The sequence below is a fragment of the Giraffa tippelskirchi genome, chromosome 1 (genome assembly GCF_054371585.1).
Source record: "Giraffa tippelskirchi isolate mGirTip1 chromosome 1, T2T-mGirTip1v1.2.pri, whole genome shotgun sequence".
In the NCBI taxonomy this organism is placed as follows: Eukaryota; Metazoa; Chordata; class Mammalia; order Artiodactyla; family Giraffidae; genus Giraffa; species Giraffa tippelskirchi.
The window spans coordinates 213,633,333-213,656,132 of NC_137275.1; the positions used below are offsets into that span (position 1 = coordinate 213,633,333).

Below are 22,800 nucleotides of genomic sequence, written 5' to 3' on the forward strand. Positions count from 1 at the left end.
AAAGGAAACAATCTAGGAACTTTTCACAACTGGGAAGAGACAGGGTCAGGATTCGGTGGTTTTTGGCTGTGTTGGGCCTTCGTGGCAGCATGTAGGGTCTTCAGTCTTCGTGGCGGCATGCAGGGTCTTCAGTCTTCCTTGAGGCATGTGAACGCTTGGTTGTGGCACGTGGGCTCTAGTTCCCTGACCAGGGATCGAACCCAGACCCCTTGCACTGGGAATATGGGGTCTTAGCCACTGGACCACCAACCAAGTCCCCAGGGTCAGAATTTGAATGCAAGTTGGACTGACCTCAAAACTAGGGTTTAAGGTTTTATAATACTGCCTTTCTACTTGGGGGGCATTGCCCATAAGACAGATGGTGTGTTTCATTTGTGTCTTCTTGCCGTATTTCCTATACCCCTTTTGATGTGTTACAGGCTGTAGATGACCCTTAAGTGTTCTGGTCTCCCGTTACTGTTTTATTCTTGGGCCCAAAATGTTAAAGTCCATCCTTTAAGCTGTTGCACCTGGAGTAACATGATGTTATTATCAGTGATAACAGTTGATCTTATATCATAAACTCCCAAACCTTATGCGAATGGGGCTTCGGGGTGGACACACAATCTTAGTCTGTGTGGTTGAACCCAGCCAGATCTAGAGCACATAGTGGCCCAGTGAAGAATAGGGCTATACCAAGTCTCACATAATAAGCGCCCACATAAATTACTGTCCCTAGGCAACCATTTTGGAGGCAGAATCACAGCATAAAGAAACCACATGGTCCATGGACTCCCAGGACTCTTCTGTGTAGAAAAAGTACAGACCTGATAGTCGGCTGATGTTTGCAGAGAGAAAGCCAGGGCCCTAAAAAGAGCCTTCTACTGCTGATGAGCTTAAAAAAAAAAAAAAGACAGCCCTCTCTTTAAATCATGCTGGTAGACTGTACCCAGCCCAGAAATCACTAGATAGACAACAGTAAACACAAAAAGCCAAAGAGAGTCATTTCACTGGAGAGGAAGATGTACCGCAAACCCAAGGTAAGGACCAAATTCATACAAGTTAAGAGGAACCAGATGAACAACTGGACGCAGTTATTAGCAGCATTCCCAGAAGCTGCCATTTGGGCCAAAAATCTGGTGCCAAGGACTGCACACAGGCAATTGGCTGGGGGCATTTACAGAAAGGGTTCCTGGGAAGAGTCACTGAGAATTGTCATTCATATCAAGATTTAGGAAGCCTAGGCACCACATGGACTATTTTCAGTGATTTACAAGGGAGGACTCCCAGCTGTGATGCTAACGCTCATTAATTATTTGTGCTGTTAATGTAAGCTCACGAATACATGGGCAAGTGGTGCTGTTGTAATGACATGTGAAAAGGATAGGATGTAAAATTATATGCAAGGTGTGGCTTCAACTGTGTGAATGGCTAGGGTATCCCGTATAAAATTGCCATCTTGTAGGCCAACAATGGTTGAATGTTGGTAACTTCTGTATTTTGACTTAATACAGACAAATGCATCAAAAGATTAATTGTGGCTGTGTCTGAGTATTGCATTATAAGCAGAGAAACAAGATACAGAAGGTATCTTTTACAAATTGGGAAAATTTCAAGTCTTGGGCCTCTAATTTCTTTGAATGTGTTAGAGTTCCCTAAATCTTGCTTTATGGTAAGTGTGTTTCATTTATCATCAGGAAAAATGAAACAAACTTGAAAGCTGGCAAGCCAAAGAAAGTGAGGCGAAGAGAGGGAAAATGCAACTGTATGGAAAAGTGAGCGGGTTCCTTTCAGGGAGGCCTGTCTGTGCTTGTCCAGTGGTGGCAGATGGCGACAAGGTGACTGCCCCTGGCCCAGGAGGGAGGGAGAGGAAGTGGTCAGTGGTCAAGTCAGGAGCCTGTAGAGATGTGTTAGTCTGACTTGGGACCCCTCACCCCCTCAGCTTGTGTTTTTGGAATTCTTGAACCATGTGGATCTCACTTTGAGAAACACAAATGTTTATTTTTATTTTTTAAAACAAAAAAACTATTTAACTGCAATTGATTATCATACAAAAAATACACATTTTCTGTTTTAAAACAATATTAATCATACCTAATCATTTTTAAGGGGCTTCCCTAGTAGTTCAGACAGTAAAAAACTTGCCTGCAATGTGGGAGACCCGGGTTCGATCCCTGGGTTGGGAAGATCCCCTGGAGAAGAAAATGGCAACCCACTCCAGTATTCTTGCCTGGAGAATTCTATAGTCAGAGGAGCCTGGTGGGCTACAGTCCATGGGGTCCCAAAGAGTCAGACACAACTGAGCGACTAACACACACACACACACACACACACACACAATCATTTTTAAAGTTGCAAATTAAAGGGGTTGAAATAAATGTGTGAGGGAAGAAAGCTATAGAGAATACTCAGCCTTAAAAAAAAAAAAAGTAACAAATTTAGAACAACTTGTATTAATAATAGTGAAAAAAGAAGCCTAATGAAAAGGGGAGGAAGTGAAGGGAGGTGAAAGTCACTTAGTCACGTCCGACTCTTTGCGACCCCATGGACTATACAGTCCACGGAACTCTCCAGGCCAGAACACTGGAGTGGGTAGCCTTTCCCTTCTCCAGGGGATCTTCCCGACCCAGGGACTGACCCAGGTCTCCCACATTGCAGGCAGATTCTTTATCAGCTGAACCCAGGGAAGCCCAAGAATACTGGAGTGGGTAGCCTATCCCTTCTCCAGCCGATCTTCCCGACCCAGGGATGAACTGGGGTCTCCTGCATTGCAGGTAGATTCTTTACCAACTGAACTACCAAGGAAATGAAAAGGGGAGAAGAATTAGTACACTTTTAGTGTTAGGATATGCTTTGGGGCTTTCAGGCAACCAGAGCTGGGAGAAACACAAATTTTTAAGTGTAAAATTTCAGTCGTTGCAAAAAGCCTTTCCATTTGCAAGTCATCACTGCCAGGAGAGGAGTTTGGTCTGAAAAGCTGATGAACAAATTGAGCGTGAGTACAAGAGCAGAGATGAGGAAGCTGTTGTTGATTCATTTATTCCTTCATCAAATATTTATTCAACACCTACTGTGTGTCGGGCACTGCTCTCAGTGCTTGGGAGACATCAGTGAACAAAACAAAAACAATTTCTGTCCTTGTGGGCATGCAGGCTAACGGGGCTAGCCAGAGGGTCAACAACACACACCGTAAGTAAGTGAGTATTACTGTGTGTGGAGAGACCAGGCGTAAGGGTGATAGTGAGACAATGGAGGGGAAGCTAGTGGCGAGTTGTAATTTGAAACAAGACTGAGAAATTTAATCCACTTAAGCAAAGACCTGAAGGAGATGAGGGGATTATTCATGCAGATATCTGGGGGAAGAACCTTCTGGGCAGAGGGAATAGTCAGTGGAAAGGCCCTAAAGGGAGCATATCTAGAGTAAGGAGGCCGGTGGGGCCAGGGGGAAAGTTGCAGGCAATGAAGTCAGAGAGGTTCTAGGGGCTGGAACCTGACGGCCCTCCCCTTGTCACCCCCAGGAAGGACTCAGCCTTTCAGTCTGAGCCAGATGGAATTCAGATGTGCTTGCCAACACAGATGTGCTTGTCAAATGTTAAATGCTGTCCCTTTAAATTGGCCCTTTGAATATGGAAACCAAATTCAGGAAGCAGCCCTCCACTGTGAGGGAATCAGCCATAGGATCCAGATCATGCATCCATATTTAATAGTATCAGCATTCCATTAGTATAAATGGAAAGATCATATTTACCAGTTATCCCAGAGGGTTTTCAGACCTTCGAGAACATACAAGTGAACCCTCAAGGAGACACAGACCTGGGTTTTAAAAACACTCTTCTGGTGCATGGGCTATAGATATGCCAGAAAACCAAAAGGACCATAATGGCCCCATGAGCCACCACATAGATTTGCTGCTACTTTTAAAATGGAAATGTTAGTCTAGGGACTTTGAGATCTGACTCTGAAGTGAAGAGAAATGCAGAGAATGAAAGCTGGTGTTCTGAACTGTGGCTGTTGGTTTTCAAGCAATGGCCTTCCTTGAAAGGAGTGGTGTCATGGAACAAAACCCAGGGAGAATGGGTTTGTCTAGTCTCCCAGCTATATCTTGAAAATTCATATGCCCGAGAACAGGAGAGAGAGAGAAACACGAGGCAGTGCAGAAGAGTCCACACACAGGTCATGGCTTTAAAAAATCAGCAACGATAAAGGAAACACTTAGGATTTCCTTAGTAGAAGATTTTAGGGAAAAGACTCAGGAACAATACTGAAGGCAGCATTTTAAAAGTTTGACCAGGAACCACAAGGCAAGTTCAACTTGGGAGAAGGAATCATTGTGAAAAAGCAGACTCCTGGCCTCAGGCCAGACTTTCTGAATCTCTGACTGTGGGACCCAGGGACCTGCATTTTATAATTAACCATAAGAAGCTTATGTACACTGAAGCTTTATAACTTCTGTCCTATAGCCTCCATTGTGTGCACACCAAGAAGCAGTCTTAGTAATAAATGAAGAGGATGGGAAATTTTACCAAGAGATGATCTTGTATCACTGATGTTTTGATGAATGGGACCAAGGACCAAAGCGTCAGTCTCTTAAAGGAGGTGCATATCTATATGGGCAGAAGGGGAGGGAAAGCGAAGATGTGGAGAGAGGTCCCTACAGGTAAATAGGGACCTCTAATAGAGAGCGCTCAGGCTCCCTGCCCTTGACCTTGGATATCTAACTCCATCCATCTGACCATGCTCTCCTGGGGCCAGGAACATGATTAGAACCGCTGCTATGCCGTGCTCAGCTGTGTCCGACTCTTTGCAACCCTGTGGACTCTAGCCCACCAGGCGCCTCTGTCCATGGGATTTTCCAGACAAGAATACTGGAGTGGGTTTCCATTTCCTCCTCCAAGGGATCTTTCCAACCCAAGGGAACAAACTCATGCCTCCTGCTTTGCAGGCGGATCCTTTACCTCTGAGCCATTGGTGAAGCCCACGTGATTGGGGAGGAGGTGGTCATGGTGGTAGTCATGGTGGTGGTCATGTTTGCTAGGAGGAGTAGACCTTAAAATAAACACACTGAAGTATGTAGAGTACACATAAAACTGAAACAAGGAAGGTCAGTACCTCCTGAAGAGGAACTGGGCAAGTGGGGCAGGGGAGGGGTGGGTGTTTACTTTTTTTCTATGAACATTTGTGTATCTTCGGAATTATCTGCTGTGGGACATATAACCTATTTCAAAATAAACCAGTTCTTTTTGGACAAAAATAATGATGTGTGGATAATACTTTTTAAAAACTTGGGTTTACACGTTTGACTCCCTTTAAATTTTGTTAATGAAGCACAAAGCCTGGGTTGCTTGACAATCAAGGCTGTAACTATGACCAAGGCATGACAGTATATAGCTTGCTCAAAAGAAACAGCCACGGGTCAAGAACTCTCATTCCTGTTGGATATGCATGTGGCTGGGCGTGGGGGTGGGGATGCAACAGAAAAGAAGAGCTTTGGATGAGAAACGTGAAGGGAAAAGTCATTTCAGTAACTTTTTTAAGATCAAGAGTGATGCTTTCCTGACACAACTGGTTAAAATGTCTAGAGAAAGAAGATGGGGCACTTCAACGAGCCAGGGCTCAACGGAGAGCTGCATTCATGGGAAGGCGGTCATCTGAAACCTGTCCTAACTTGGCTGACCATTTCATCCCTGAGACGCTGGAAACCTGATCTAGGCTCGGGAGAGAGCTGTGCCCCCACCCCCTGGTGACATTTCAAGAATGGAGGATGCTGTTCAGCCTGCCCCGTGCTCTGGTGACCTTCTAGCGTTGCATAGATGACACATCGCAGGATTTCCTCAACTGCGCCCTGGCGTCCTGCTGGGGTGTCTTTCTCATTTTTTCCATGGTACACACAGTCACTGCATCGCAGTCCAAACAGACTGTCCAGCGATGCCTCTGTAAACATGAGTCACATGTGAAGTTAAGGAGATCTGAGTTCGGTTCAGAGACAGCAGAGCTCCTTAGGCATATCATCTTCACGTACGAGGTACGGGTTGGTGAGAGTCGTATGATTTCCTGCCAAGATGCCTGAGTAGCACTCGGGGATTGACTTCCCGTGGCAGCCACCAGAGCCCACACAGATACTGTTCTTCTCCATCCTAAACATCCGCTCCAGGATGAAGTTCTCCAGCTTCTGGATGAGAAAACACTCTCTCTCCATTTTATCACCTCTGTGGGCTTCTCTCAGTTTGGTCTCTGATGTCACCATCCTGTCTAGCCTGGATCATCCTAGCTCAAGCCCAAGCGCAAACCTTTTTCTTGTTTCCCCTTGAAGAATGAAGGCCACCCATTTCAACCTCCTGAAATGACTCATTCCCCCACCTTTACCTGTTTTGAAATCCTACTCATCCTCTATGATCCATCTCACCAGCTACCTCTTCCTGGATGAGCCCAACTGGTTATGAGCTCTCTAACTCCTGTACCCCAGGAGTCAGCTCATTTTGACTTGCGTTTAGTTATAAATGTGCATATCCCTTTGGAAGGCTCTTGGAAAATCCCCTGAATGGGGCCAGAGGCATTCCTGATGTGTCTGTGACTCTAGTTTCTGAACAAGATGCAAAAGGCTATGAGTCCCTTCTGAAAAATCACTTGCCTTTCTGCAGCGAGCAAGACGAGTTATAGTGTGTCTGAAGTCTTTCCAGAATTCCTTCCAGGATTTTGCTTGTGAATTTGATAATTAACTGACTAACAGAGAGATAGAAGAGAGACACAAATAGATGTAGATAGGTAGATAATGGAGCAATGTGATCAGTGGTGTCCCAGGTAAGGTATAACTAAGCTTCAATTAGATATCACTATGACTGTCAATTTCTGTGTGGAACAATTCACAGAGTGAGGACATCATCCTGCCTCTTCATACCTGCGAGTCACCTAGTCATGCTGGCAGAAGGTCTACAGGTCAAGCTCCACCCCTTTGTTGTCTACCTGGGTTGCTAAGCAGTTAATTCCATGAGCTCCATCTTGAGACATCAGGACCAGGAATAAAAGAGTGAGTGAAATGTAACACAGAAATGACGAGGGAATAGAGGGAGCTAAACCCACTTCATGTCTCATGGTTTCAATTTCATTGTGATCTAGAATCATAAGCAGTCTCCAGTGTGGGAAGCTGGCCAATTTTGCCAGCACTCGTGACGATATTTCACCTTCCCAGTGTAGGGTGGATGCATTGAGGGCAGCTTTCATCTCTCAGTCTTGTTCAGCCTGGATAACCAGCTTTCTCTGACTACATAGGCAGACTCAGTGGGGCCCCTTTCTGCACTGAGATTCCTCTACATTCACACTGAACACATTATATATAATCAAGCAAATCTACCACCCTAGCTGTGAACTCTCACATTGTTTCTCCTTATCCCGGGAGCCTAGAGAGAAGCAGGAACCTACCAAGAGTATGATGTGAGAGAAAACCAGTGGAGATTGAGGTGCCTTATTGATATACTCAAGTCAGTCCAAGTCCCTTGACTTCCTAAAGCCAGTGTATTATTTTCCATTACATTTCGTTCAGTGGCATAAAAAAATGTGCCTAATGCTAGTACATATTTCAAATGCCAGCTCACAGGAGGCTACAATTTCCTAACAGTGTTATCTACCTTCTTCTCGAGTTCCCTGGGTTGAGGTCAGTCTTTGTAGTTAATATTGGGTTCCTGACCCAAACACAGCCTGTAGCGGTTATGAAATCAGTTTTCCACGCTTTGGATAAAGAGGTGACTGTGGGAACATGTCCTGCTCTGTCTCCAGCTTTGGCGGAGTCACTGAAAACCCAACCCAGCCTGGCTGTCCTGTGCCTACACGGAAATGGGGATAGACAAGGACTGTCCAGAGGGAGGAAATGGGCCCATTCTGCAAAGCCAGCCTTGGTGTACGGAGCAAAGGAGAGTATCCTTCCCATTCAGGAGGAAAAACATCTCTTTAGCTACTTATTAAGCAACACTGTAGTAATCTTGAAAGCTGTTCCTTTATAAGGAAAAAAAATATGGATCAAATCTATTCAGAGAAAAAAATCCAAAATGCAGATAAAGACGGATGAATAGAAATAGGTTATTTTAGCACTGTTGCTGAAAACATGAAATAAAGGACTGAGTGAATATGTAACAGTTGTGCTGCTGCTGCTGCTAAGTCGCGTCAGTCGTGTCCGACTCTGTGCGACCCCATAGACGGCAGCCCACCAGGCTCCCCCGTCCCTGGGATTCTCCAGGCAAGAACACTGGAGTGGGTTGCCATTTCCTTCTTCAATGCATGAAAGTGAAAAGTGAAAGTGAAGTTGCTCAGTTGTGTCCGACTTGTAGTGACCCCATGGACGGAAAATCCTCCGTCCACGGGATTTTCCAGGCAAGAGTAGTGGAGTGGGGTGCCATTGCCTTCTCCAATAACAGTTGTGGCCCATTGATTATTATATAACTCAAAATTATTTTACATGAGAAAATGGGAGCGATACAGTTTAGGTGAAGGCATAAAGGTTTATTCATAGCATAAAGTCATAAATAAAAATATTTTTGCACATAAAAAAGCCTGGAAGTTCACTAAAAAGTAAAGAAATTATCTGGAAATAGATTTAAAAATTTTAATAGAAATAGACTAGGTGGCTATAAGGGCTTCCCAGGTGGCTCAGTGGTAAGGAATCCTCCTGCAATGCAGGAGATGTGAGTTTGATTCCTGGGTCAGGAAGATCCCCTGGAGAAGGAAATGGCAACCCACTCCAGTATTTTTGACTGGAGAATCCTATGGACAGAGAAGCCTGGCACGATTACAGTCATTGGGTCACAAAAGTGTCAGACGTGACTTAGCAACTAAACAACAACAATGGGTTTAGTTGTTCGTACCTGCTTCCCAGGTAGCACAGCGGTAAGGAATCCACCTGCCAGTGGAGGGGACTCCAGAGACACGGGTTCGATCCCTGGGTCAGAAAGATCCCCTGAAGAAAGAGATGGCAACACATTCCAGTATTCTTGCCTGGGAAATTCCAAGGACAGAGGAGCCTGGTGGGCTGCAGTCCATGGTGTCACAAAGAGTTGGACACAACTGAGTGACTAAACAGCAACAGCAACAGGTATCTATAAACAACAAACGTTTATTTCTTGCAGTTCTGGAGGCTGGGAAGTCCAAGGTCAAGGTGCTGGCAGACTGGATGTTAGGTAAGGATGTGTTATCAGGTTACAGACAGCCTCACATGGAGGAAGGGGGAAGGGAGCTCTCTGGGGTCTCTTTATTAAGGGCATTAATTCCACTCATGAGGCTTTACCCTCATGACCTAATCACTTCCCCAAGGCCCACCTCCAAATACCTTCACAACGGGGGACTTTTAGGGTGGGGAGGATACAAACATTCAGTCTAGAGCAATGGTGGCTTTAATTTTCTTCTTCATATTTTTCAAAACTTCTATAACATACATATAACACTTTGAAATATGAAGGAAATATTTTTTTTAAATCTAGGTAACCAATAGGAAACACGAAGCTTCGACTTTGCCCCTAGGTAATTGTATAGAAGGATATTTTTTTTATCGGGTGACTATAGCACTGACCACAGGAATTTCATGAAGTCCTCTATAGGAGGTTTAACTCTGAAACCCAAGATAGCCATCATTTCCTTCTCCTCTCCTTTACCCCAGCCCTGCTGGCTTCCTGAATCCCCATGTGTTGGGAAGCCCATGAGCTATGGAAGTGCTTAGAAAGATCAGTTGAATCCTTCATGTAGACGTTTAAACTGGAGAACGCAAGGAAAGAAGTGAGAAGGCACACAAAGAGATCCCAGGATCAAGAGACAGCCAGGGGAATTGTGGTCAAATGTTACACTATTGACCTCCAAAGAAGTGACTTCCTGGTATCCTGTAGTCCCCTCCCACACTGAGGCTGAGCCGTAGTGACTTGATTGGCTAATGGGACATCATGAACAGGTCACAAGTGGATATTTAATAGGCATTTGCCACTCGGGTTGGCCCTCGTGGAACCCTGGACCATCATGCCATTAAGAAGCCCAGGATAAAGGGCTCATCGAGAGAGATCCAATTAGGCTAGGTTTGTCTCAGTTGAGCCCAGAGAAGACCAGAAGGACCACCCCCTCAACACACTGAATCATGAGAAAGTTAAAGAAAACCATCGTAATTTTCAGCCACTAAGTCTTGAGAGTGGTTTGTTATCAGCAAGAGTTATCTGAGGCAGCCAGAGTGGGACCTCCTGCTGCTGGAGCCCCCACCTTGAGTCCTTTCTTTCCCAAACTGCTTCTCTCCCTGGCTCACCTGGGCCCAGATGGATGTCTGTTCTGGGATCCTCTGAGATTTCCATCTTCCCTATCTGCCCCTGTAGTCATACAGCAACCATGCATTATAAGGCAGGAGTCGTCAAACCCCAGCAGTCAAAGAGCTGAGTCAAAATGTATCTTTAAGCGAGGGATGTGGTGGGTCTTGCCTACCATGACACCTCCATCCTGGAATGCTGTCATCACATAGTTAGAGATCTGTTGTGTTGTCGTTTAGTCACTAAGTCACGTGTGACTCTTCTGCGATCCCATGCTCTGTAGCCGGCCAGGCTTCTCTGTCCACAGGATTTCCCAGGCAAGAAATACGGGAATGTGTTGCCATTTCCTTTGCCAGGGGATCTTCCTGACCCAGGGATCCAACCTTCATCTCCTGCGTTGCAGGTGGATTCTTTACCATTGGGCTACCAGGGAAGTCCATAGTAAGAGATATCCACAAGTAAATGAACACGCAGATCTAGGGAGCGTGTTCAAAATATAAATTGCAGGGCCCCACCTCTGGAGATTCTGACTTGGTGGATCTGGGTTGGGTCCAGGAAAGCGCATGGTTATTAAGCACCTGAGTAGTGATGCCAAGGCTGGAGGCCTATGAAGCACACTTTAGCATCAAGCCCTCAAGTTATTCTTGTAACTGAAACAGGCCAAATGACCACTCTTTTAGCTGACTCTAAATCAGAATCACCTGGGGAGTGAAAACTTTTGGGTGAATCCGATGCAACTTGGTCAGCAGGCTGAAGAGGAATTGGAAATCATTGGCACAGCCAACACAGTTCCGGGAAAGACATTTGACAGCCTGAACACACTTCTCATTCCCCAGAGCAAAGAAGACCCACTTTCTTAGTTAGACATTCTCATGCTCATCTTTAAGACTTTTTGAAGAAAGGTGTTCATGAACACTGTGAGAAGTATTTGTTCCGGACTACTGCTAAGTCTAATGGTCTCATATGTCAATCAGATGTTGGGAACACCTGTGTCTCAAATACCAGGAGGGCCGGATGAGGTAAGAAGCTTGATGGCATTTTTGAAAACACCATGTATGTGATTAGTGAGCTTTTTACCGTAAATATGTCTTGTAGGGGATTCAAATATTTTACCTATTTTTAGATAATCAATCAATCAGAATTTATTATGATTCTGTAGGGCTTCCCAGATGGCGCTAGTAGGAAGGAACCCACCTGCCAATGCAGGAGATGTAAGAGACTTGGATTCGATCCCTGGGTCAGGAAGATTCCCTGGAGGAGGGCATGGCAATCCACTTTAGTATCTTGCCTGGAGAATCCAATGGACAGAGAAGCCTGGTGGGCTACAGTCCATGGGGTCGAAAAGAGTCAGAGACGACTGAAGCAACTTAGCACGCATGCAGTTTGTTCCACGGAAAAAGGAAAGCCAGAAGTTTGGAACCCCTATGTAAAATGTTTTAGGGACTGGAAACCCTGGGTGGATTTCTAATTCCTTCACCTAGGGGTCAAAGCCAGGCAGCATCTCCTTGTACTCTTCTTTCCCCACCCCCTCTCCTTCCTTTCCTCCTGACCTCAAGTGTCAGCCCTTCCAAAATACGAAAGCAGTCTGCTGTTCACCTCTATCACTAGCCCCAACTCAAGTTATGCTCCTTATTTGGAATGTTGTTTATCATTATCGATGCCCATCCATCTGGACCTTTGCTGAACCTTTGGTGTCTGTTACTATCTTCCACCCTCTAGATAGACAGAATCCACCAGCCCCTGTATACCCACTGTATATTTATCCAAACTCCTAAATTACTTGGTAGGGTTTACGTAAGCCCAAAAGTCTCTGCCCTTCCCCCATCCCGAGAGCAGTGACTTTTCCATATTCATCCCCTCTTCCCTGGGAATCCCCTGAGCACAGTCCCTGGCACAGAGACAGGATTAATACAAATATCTGTTGATTGTGTGAAAGTCAAGGGCTGTCTCTGGTGGGGTTTAAAGTTCGAGAGAAAGAAAGGCGTTTGTGCCCTGTACTGGTCACGTGTCTCTCTCTGACTCTCATCTCCTGCTGTTGTCCTTTGTCCTTTTCTCCTCCATGCGGAGGCTTATGAAAACCAGAAAACTCCCCACAAGCTGCTTGGGCTGATCTTTAACTGGTGAAGGTATCCAGCAGGCTTGGAAGGGTTTGGATTCGCGGGTATCATATATAAATATAATACTCGATATGAAAGTGAAAATGTTAGTCCCTCAGTTATTTCCGGCTCTTCCTGTCCTCATGGACTGTAGCCTGTCAGGCTCCTCTGTCCATGGGATTCTCCAGGCAAGAATCCTGGAATGGATTGCCATTCCCTTCTCTAGGGGATCTTCCCGACCCAGGGATCGAACCCAGATCTCCTGCATTACAGGCAGATTCTTTACTGTCTGAGCCACCAGGGAATCCCCATGAATAGATTAAGGTATCCGTGGGAAATCTCTGCTAAAGACCAGTTCTGAATTTTTGGTGTCCACTAGATAGCTCCAGCTGGATATCCCCATGTGCTGTGCCAAGTCGCTTCAGTTGTATCCAACTCTTTGTGACCCTATGGACTGTAGCCTGCCAGGCTCCTCTGTCCATGGGATTCTCCAGGCAAGAATACTGGAGTGGGTTGCCATTTAAAGCACTTTCAACTCAACAATTCCCAAACAAGTAGATTGACTCCATCCACAAGTCTTCTCCTTATCCATTGACTGCCTGCCCATTGCCTGGCCTCCCAGCCTCAACACCTCCCTGTCTTGTCAGCTCAGAAATTGACATGCTTTCTTTCCATTCTACCCGCACAATAGTTCTCACTTCCTTTCCAGACTCCACCTTCCACCCCAGGGCCTCCTTGTCTCTCACCAGAGCTCCTTTAAATAGCCCTCTAATTGGTCTCCAACTTTCTCTCCATTTTTTTTCTTGAAATCTGGTAACAGGTTAATTTGCTAAAGTGCAAGTTTGAACAAGTCATTCCTCTGCTGGTAGACTTCCAGTAGTTTCCCGTGGCCTACTCACTGAATGAAGTCCAAACTCCTTAGTTGGTACCTGCACCATCGTGGATGGTAACAAACCTGTCTAATCAGACGCCATCTCCTGGGAAGGGACAATGTGAGTAGGGGCAGCAAGAGGCATTGTTCATTCAACAAATATAGATTAGCACCAACCATCTGCCATGTCTGTTCTAGGTTCTGGGGAGAGAGTGAAGTCCTTGATTTTATGGAGCTTATATTTGAAAAGACAAAAACAAAATCATTAATATCTGTTTTTAAGATGATCTCTATCTTGAAAAATGAGGAGTTTGATAGGTTGTATAGATTGCCTTGGCCCCCAATTCTTCCCTTTTCCCTGCATCCAAGCTTTTTGCCACATGACCGGGAAGTTCCTTCCACTAGAAGTAGCTGGACTTGTCCCTACTGAACTTTGGGCTGAGCCATGTGACTTGCTTTGACCAATACGACATTAGCAGATGTGATGCAATCAGAGGCTTGCAGCAGGCTTGTGTGGTCAAGCTGGTCCCTCTTGAACTTCTGCTCCTGCCTTAAAAAGACTGCCCCAAGTAGACTGCTGGTCCCAGAAGAATGAGAAAAATGTGAAGTACTACAACCAAGGTCTTTCCAGGTGGCGCTAGTGGTAAAAAACCTGCCTGCCACTGCAGGAGACTAAGAGATCTGGATTTGATCCCTGGGTCGGGCAGATCCCCTAGAGGAGGGCATGGTCACCCACTCCAGTGTTCTCGCCTGGAGAATCCCATGGATAGCATCCCATGATGCCTGGTGGACACGACTGAAGTGACTTAGCACACACACACACTATAACCAAACTGCAAATAAACTTGTTTTAAGAAACTGAGTTTTGGGGAGATGGTTTATTATACAGCGTGGCTGGGACAAAAGTTGGCTGACCCAAGGAACTTTAATTCTAACCTCCATGAGATCTACTTGACATCCTTGCCTCGGAGGGACTGGGCTGCTGCTAGAGGGGTTCTCAAACTTTCTTACTTCCACACAAGAAAAGCTTCTATGCAGGAAGTGTCTTAATCTAGCCCTTTCATCAGTATCTAAGAAGCCTGAGTATGCCCTTTTCTTGCAGTCTGAAAATGCCTAAGACAATGTCTCCCCTACTATCACGAGGTCCTCGAGAGGAAAGATTGTTCTTGATGGCTCTTCTGCTGGCACAGGGCCTGGTTTCGTGCGTGGTACCTTCCACTAGTTGTAGAATCAGATGAAACTCCTGACAAAATTAGTGGACTTAATGAAGCAGTCCTCCCTAGATCTTCTCTTGGAAGATCTTTGTGCAAGAGACTATGATCCATTCAGTTTGTCAGTCTACCTTGCCATCCACCCACTCGCGGGGGCTGGAAGGCATTCTGTCAGCTCTGGGAAATAAAGGCAAATTAGGCGTGACTGATCCTTGTCCTTACAGAGACCACAGACTCATAGGAGAAACAAATGGACTATTCCCAGGGGCGAGATAAAAATCTTGCAGAAAGGAGAGCAAGATTCCGAGGAAGCACAGTCTCGTGGGTTAGAGAAGACGTCAAGGATAAGACAACATTTGAGATGACTTTGATAGGCAAGGGGGAAATTAACAGGTGTAGAAGCGGGGAGATTCTGGGGAGAAGATATGAAAGTGAATGAGCTTAAAATCTATGATGAGAGTGTGAGGGTGTGTGGGGTGAGGAGGGGGTGCGAAGTGGTGGGAATGAGGTAGAAAGTTAGGCCCGGCCAGACGCAAGAGCCTTGTATTCTACCTAAGGAGTCTGGACTAGGTCCTGAGGGCACAGGGGAGCAGGGAAGAGGTTGAGCAGGGGTGTGACATGTTTGGATTCTGCATGTTTAAAAGATCCCTCAGGCAACAATGCCTTGGGAAGGGACAAGGGAGCTTGTTAGGTCATTGCAGTGATAAATCAGGGAGATGTAGATGCCCTGAAGTGTAGGCAGAAACCTAGAGAATGGGAGGGGCGGTAGGGCTAGGAGGCTGATGGATGGACCTGGTGTCTGGGGGCAGGGGTAGGAGGAGGGAGGTGTCACAGGTGACTCCCAGATTTCTGCTGGGAGCCTTGGGGTGGCGACTGGGGATGGAAGATGGACCATCCGTGTGGATCAGGGGGACTGTGGGACCTCCAAGTGTATGTTTCATAGGCAGTTATACATCTGAACTTGGGAGAGAGGTGTATTTGGGTTTCTTGTGTGTGAACTCATCTCACATGCTAGTAAAGTAATGCTCAAAATTCTCCAAGCCAGGCTTCAGCAATACGTGAACCGTGAACTTCCAGATGTTCAAGCTGGTTTTAGAAAAGGCAGAGGAACCAGAGATCAAATTGCCAATATCCGCTGGATCATCGAAAAAGCAAGAGAGTTCCAGAAAAACATCTCTTTCTGCTTTATTGACTATGCCAAAGCCTTTGACTGTGTGGATCACAATAAACTGTGGACAATTCTGAAAGAGATGGGAATACCAGACCATCTGACCTGTCTCTTGAGAAACCTGTATGCAGGTCAGGAAGCAACAGTTAGAACGGGACATGGAACAACAGACTGGTTCCAAATAGGAAAAGGAGTACATCAAGGCTGTATATTGTCACCCTGCTTATTTAACTTATATGCAGAGTACATCATGAGAAACGCTGGGCTGGAAGAAACACAAGCTGGAATCAAGATTGCCAGGAGAAATATCAATAACCTCAGATATGCGGATGATACCACCCTTATGGCAGAAAGTGAAGAACTAAAGAACCTCTTGATGAAGGTGAAGGAGGAGATTGAAAAGGTTGGCTTAAAGCTCAACCTTCAGAAAACTAAGATCATGGCATCTGGTCCCATCACTCCATGGGAAATAGATGGGGAAACAGTGTCAGACTTTATTTTTTGGGGCTCCAGAATCACTGCTGATGGTGACTGCAGCCATGAAATTAAAAGACGCTTACTCCTTGGAAGGAAGGTTATGGCCAACCTAGATAGCATATTTAAAAGCAGAGACATTACTTTGCCAACAAAAGTCCGTCTAGTCAAGGCTATGGTTTTTCCAGTGGTCATGTATGGATGTGAGAGTTGGACGGTGAAGAAAGCTGAGCGCCGCAGAATTGATGCTTTTGAACTGTGGTGTTGGAGAAGACTCTGGAGAGTCCCTTGGACTGCAAGGAGATCCAATCAATCCATCCTAAAAGAGATCAATCCTGGGTGTTCATTGGAAGGTCTGATGTTGAAGCTGAAACTCCAATACTTTGGCCACCTCATGCGAAGAGTTGACTCATTGGAAAAGACCCTAATGCTGGGTAGGATTGGGGGCGGGAGGAGAAGGGGACGACAGAGGATGAGATGGTTGGATGGCATCACCGACTCGATGGACATGGGTTTGGGTAGATTCCGGGAGTTAGTGATGGACAGAGAGGCCTGGCGTGCTGCAATTCATGGGGTCGCAAAGAGTCGGACATGACTGAGCGACTGAACTGAACTGAACTGAACTGAACTGTGTGTGAAGGTGGTTGAAATTATGAGTTTGCTTGCTATTTGGCCTGGTGCTTGAGCTGGTGCTGGCAGAATCACTGAGGTGTCTCCCCACGCGGTAGGCAGGTTTCTGAAGCCCCAGAAGGATCCCCAGGTGGCATGTAAGACGTTATCCTAGGATGTTCAGGTGGGGAACACCTTTGTGCCGGGAGAAGCCTCCCCAGGCACCAGAGGTTAGCATGTGTCAGGAGTGCTGGGTGAACAAATGGATGAATGAGGTTCCCCTGACCCTTGGAAGTCACAGATGAAGAACCAACATCATTAGGCCCCACCCCTGGGATGACTCTGTGTGTTCAAATTCTGAATTAACCCAGTTCAGATTTCCCACAATTCCATACTTTCCAGCGGTCCTCAGGTGATTTCTAGAATCACTTGGGAGAACTTCCTTAGAATGCAGATTCCCAGGCCCCATGCACAGCTATTTTGATTTAGAAGGTCTGGGCTGGAGCCTGTGCTCAATGGCATCTGACGCTTTGTGACCCCAGGGACTGTAGCCCACCAGGCTCCTCTGTCCATGGGGATTCTCCAGCCAAGAATACTGGAGTGGGTTGCCATCCCCTCCTCCAGGGGGGATCTTCCCGACCCAGGGATCGAACCCAGGTCTCCCGCATTGCAGGTGGATTCTTTACCCTCTGAGCCACCAGGGAAGCCCACCATCAGGGCTGGAGCCTAGGACCCTGCTTTTGAAACAAGCTCCTGAAGTCGTTCTGAGGCTGATGCCATGCGGATGATATTTTGGGAAAAACCACTTGTGCTGGGTATTGCCCACTTCCCCATCCAAGTCTGCTCTCTGCTTTCATTCACTATGTTCTGTGCCCAGGGAAGCTGCCGTCTGGGGCCTGTACCACCTGGGCTTCTTTGGTCTCTGACTACCATTTGGGTTCAACCAATGGGGAGCAAGAGCAGGAGGTGGGTGGGAGGAGCCCCCGTGGGCCCCGACTCCCCCTCCGCTCCAGGCTGTGGTTTGGCAGTGGCTGCCTCCTCAGTTCCTGCTGGGCAGCCCCTCTCTGCTGGCTGCAGCTCTTGACAAATCTTACTCCAGCTCCCTTTCTTTACCCCTTCTGGCCTAGCGGGTGGTACTTCCCCAGCACCCAGTCTCTGGGTGCTGCAGCATGTTGATTTCTTTTCACCTAATGCAGACCTCTAAATAATTTGTTCATTACATACTCTTCAGTCACCTCTTTGAGTGTGCCCTGTGCTTCCTGCCAAGATAGGAAAACAAAAACATTGACTGGAAAGAGGCGGGAATTCTGGGCCTAGTTCAGCTCAGTTCAGCTCAATTCAGCAAACATTTACCAAGCGAGGTCCTCTGAATCGGCCTCTGTGCCAGGGACTGAGGACACAGAGCTTACTCAGACACAATACCTGCCTGCAGAGAGCTCCCTGCTTAAGGGGAGGCAGAGCCTCAGAATGCAGGGTGATAATGATGGAACTTGGGGTAACACCAGAAGTGCAGGGGGGACCACTGTGTCGGGAGTGGTAGGCAACAGAAGCTTCCTGGAGGAGGTGACATGAGGACTTTGGGAGGGCAGAAAAAGGATGAGGAAGAATGATTCAGGTGGAGACAGAGTCATGAAGATGTGAATGGCAATGTCTGGGATGGCTGCCTACAGGAGGAACAGAGGTGGGGTCTTTGTGCCCACCCCGCTGGCAGGTGGAGGAATGCCTCAGTCTTGAGATGTGGACTGCTCCCCTGGGACAGGTCCGAGTCAGGATGCCTCCACCTCCAGGTGATCTGTGTGGGCCGGGGGGGGGGGTGGTGGCGGGGGAAGGCTCCCTTCCCCACTGCCATGATTTGGGCTCCTTTCCTTTTTTATTTTTTAAATCATATTATGCTGGACTCTATCCTTTATTTATTTTGGTCTCGCCACACAGCAAGCAGTTCTTAGTTCCCCAACCAGGGATCAAACTCATGCCCCTGCACTGGACACATGGAGTCTTAACCAATGGACCCCCAGGGAGATACCCCTGGACTCATTTCCTCCTAGTGTTACTTGCTCAATCGTGTCTGACTCTTTGCAACCCCATAGATTGTAGTCTGCCAGGTTCCTCTCCATGGGATTCTCCAGGCCTGAATACTGGAGTGGATTGCCATTCCCTTCTCCAGGGGATCTTCCCAACCCAGAGATTGAACCTGGGTCTCCCACACTGCAGGCAGAGTCTTAACTCTCTGAGCCACTAGGGATTAGCCCTGTTTCCTCTTAAAGCAGGTTTAATTCACCAGCCTACCAAGGCTCACCTGCCTCCTTCAGAGGGGTATCTGGGAAAAAAAGAGGGAAGTAAGATGGAGTATTGGGCCTGGGGTCCATGAGGTTAGGACAAAAGAAAAGTTCTAGCTGGTATGTACTACAGGAGCTTCCCTGGTGGCTCAGACAGTAAAGAATCTGCCTGAAATGTAGGAGATCTGGGTTTGATCCTTGGGTCGGGAAGATACCCTGGAGAAGAGAATGGCTACCCACTCCAGTATTCTTGCCTAGAGAATTCTACCTGGCAGACTACAGTCCATGGGGTCACAGAGAGTTGGACACGAATGAGTGACTAACACACACACACGTACACACATGTACAACAGACCTCCCTGATTCCACAAACTATCTCCATTGACTTTAAAGGAAAATGAATCTGGCAAACTCCTATTCATTCTTCAAAGGCCAGCTGAGATTTTACCTCCTCCAGGAAGACTTCCTGGAACCCTCTAACTAGTTCTCCTTCTCTTGTATTCATCATAGTCTTTGGTAATTTGTAGGATCACCAGCCTATCTAGCCCACTTGACTACTAGATCTTCAAGTACATGGCTTAGATTGATTTGTCTTTCTTTCTAGGACAGCCCCCCCACACACATACACACTGGGCCTAGGGAATAGTAGGGTATCAGAAAATGCTTCCTGAATTGTCCTAAAAGGAATTCTTGCTGCACCAGGAGGAGTAATATTAATAGTGATATTATCAGCCCTTTGAGGAATGAGGAAACTAGCTCAGGGCAGAGGAGGGACTTGCTCATGATCACACAGCCCATAAACAGGGCAGGACAGGGACTCAAAACCAAACAAACCTGTTGATTCCAAGAGCTTGAGAATACACGGCTAGGCTCCTCACACACATGGACATGGCAGGAGTGGTTGCCCAGTGCTGCCCAGCCAGGAGATTGAGAATAAGAGCTTGCATTGACAGAGCAACCATTCCTCTCCAGGAACTTCGTTTGCATCAACTCACTTTAACCCTGACAACACCTTCATATGGTACGTGTGTGATCGTGGCATGCTTTGATAGATTAGGATCCAGAGACTGGAAGTGGTTAAGAAATGCATCCAGAGTCATACTAAGAAGAAGGCAGATCTTACAGTCAAACCTAGACTTATTCCAGAGCCTGTGTTTGCTCTGAACCATTGTACTTTCCCAGGGAACATGACACTAGCTTCAGCTTTAGGAAGAAAGAGAAAACATCTAGATACATTTGTAATAGGTTTGTAAGCTGAAATATGCCTCTATAGCATGGCAAAAAAGAAAAAGGATTATGTTTCTAGTACTCAGTCACTCAGTCGTGTCCGACCATTTGTGGCCCCATGGACTGTAGCCCGCCAGGCTCCTCTGTCCATGGGATTATCCAAGCAAGAGTACTGGAGTGGGTAGCTATTTCCTCCTCCAGGGGATCTTCCCAACCCAGGGATCGAATCTGCATCTCTTGTGTATTCTTTACCACTGAGCTACCTGGGAAGCCCTTATAATGCTTCTAGTAGCGTGAGTGCGTTAGTCGCTCAGCCGTGTCCGACTCTTTGCGATCCCACGGACTGTAGCCCACCAGGCTCCTCTGTCCATGGAATTCTCCAGGCAAGAATGCTGGAGTGGATTGCCATTCCCTTCTCCATAGTAACTTCCCAACCCAGGGATCGAACCCTGGTCTCCTGCATTAAGGGCAGATGCTTTACCATTTGAGCTACAGGAAGCCCCCTAATGCTTCTAGAGACATCCTTAAATTAAGCATTCTTAAATTATATTAATTGTGAGGTTTGGATCACAGAGTAAATTGCATGGGTCTGGTGGAATGGGCTTGTTCTGCTACTGAGCAGCCATGTGATCCTGGGCACATCTCTTCCTCTCTCTCGTCTTCCTCTGTTTTCATATCTTCCAGAGCCTTGGTGAAAGGATTCCCTTTTGGATTGCAAAGTCCCTGGCAGTTTGTATCAAGCGCAGTCTTTTAGCGCCCTCTACTGTCCAGTATGTTAAAAAGCAGAGGCATCACTTGGCAGACCAAAGTTCGAATGGTCAAATCTTTGGTTTTTCCAGTACTCGTGTATGGATGAGAAAGATGGACCATAAAGAAGACTGAGTGCTTAAAAATTGATGCTTTCTAACTGTGGTTCTGGAGATGACTCTTGAGAGTCCCTTGGACAGAAAGGAGATCAAACCAGTCAATCCTTAAGGAAATCAACCCTGAATATTCATTGGAAGAACTTATGCTGAAGCTGAAGCTCTGATACTTTGGCCACCTAATGTGAAGAGCCAACTCACTGCAAAAGACTCTAATGCTGGGAAAGACTGAGGGCAAGAGGGGAAGGGGACAACAGAGGATGAGATGGTTAGATAGCATCACCGACTCAATGGACATGAATTTGAGCAAACTCTGGGAGACAGTGAAGGACCGGGAAGCCCGGCATGCTGCAGTCCATGGGGTCACAAAGAGTTGGACACGACTGAGCGACTGAACAACACCACCACTGTCCAGTTATAGCACTGTCAGCGGTGTGGGTTGTTCCAAAATCAGTCTGTGCTTGAAACAGTGGTGAGCAGTGAGGGCAGCCACAGGAAAAGTGCACGGCATAAAGCAAAAGCTGGTCCTGCTCCACTCCATCAAAGGCTTAGAAGTCTTGTTCATCCTTCCCACACAAGTTCAACTGTTTCTGATACACTTTTTCCCAAGTGCACGTTCACTTTACACCCACACACAGTACTAGCTCTGTTTCCACAGCATCACATCGTGATGTTTCCACATTGCCTATTGACACGTTTGTCTTTTAAAGCACGAGACCTGGGGTTACTCACCTTTATATTCTCTCTCTCTGCCCACTGGGAGAGTATATAACACACAGGCCCTCTAATCAAGTTTACTGCATGGATTATGAACAGAGAGAAGGAATGAATCAAGGAGAAAGAGAGAGAGGGAGCCCTCTGGGAAGAGGTTGGGGTGGGAGCAACATGGAGCACAGGAAGTTCTGAGATAGGAACTAGTGAGCCTCAGGTTCAGCAAGGTTCCCCACTGATCTCACACTGCACTGGCATCTTGTGAAAATCAGTGTGGAAGGGGTTTCATGAAGGGGACCAACGGAGGGCTTTCAGGGGTGCTGCTGGGGTGCTGGATACAAGGTGTGCTCATCTTGGGAAAATGCATTGAGCTGTACACTTATATGCACTCAAAGTTTGTGCATCTTTCAGTATGCATGTTGCACTTTGATAAAAAAACTTTTGTAAATAATTTCAGGGAGGAGTGGGTGTGTCTGCTTGTGCCTTGTTCCGAATGTGGAGGCAGGCCACTGAATTTCTTTCAAAGATCTCTCTCTGTATGTTGTCTGAATGTCTAGCTTCAGAGCACCTTGTTTTAGGGAAACCACTGCCCTGTGGTCAGACCCACTGGGCTTTATCAGTGTTGGACACTCTGGCCCACTCCCTCTTTCTTGAAACACTTCTGTCCCTTGGCTTCCAGGACTCCAATTTTTTGCTTTATGTTGGCTACAACTCCGTCCCCTTTGCTGGCCTCTCTTCCAAGAACATTCCTTGATGTTCCCCAGGGTTCTGTGCTAGGCCTGCCCTGTTTTTAACTCTGCAAATTCTCCCTGGATGATCTCATCCCCTCTCCTGGCCAACCCTGTGCAGATGACTCACAAATACATATCTCCAGCCCATCTCCCTCTCCTGAGTTGTGGGCAACTTACCCAACTGCTTCTCTGACATCTCTGCTTGAACATCTCACCAGGAACTCCATGCTACGTGGATGGAGTCCATTTCTCTCTGCACCTCTATCCAAAACCATAGTCCTCCTTGAAAGTGAAAGTTGCCTAGTCGTGTATGACTCTG

At 46.7% G+C, this 22,800-nt stretch overlaps 1 long non-coding RNA gene across 1 annotated transcript in view; it reads left to right on the forward strand.

Moving 5' to 3' along the window:
• The window catches only part of LOC145520262 (uncharacterized), a 64,420-nt gene that overhangs the window by 3,360 nt on the left and 38,260 nt on the right, over positions 1 to 22,800 (forward strand). The window contains exon 2 of the long non-coding RNA XR_014064349.1: positions 9,093 to 9,143. This is a non-coding gene — a long non-coding RNA (uncharacterized LOC145520262). The remainder of the gene's footprint in view (positions 1 to 9,092; positions 9,144 to 22,800) is intronic.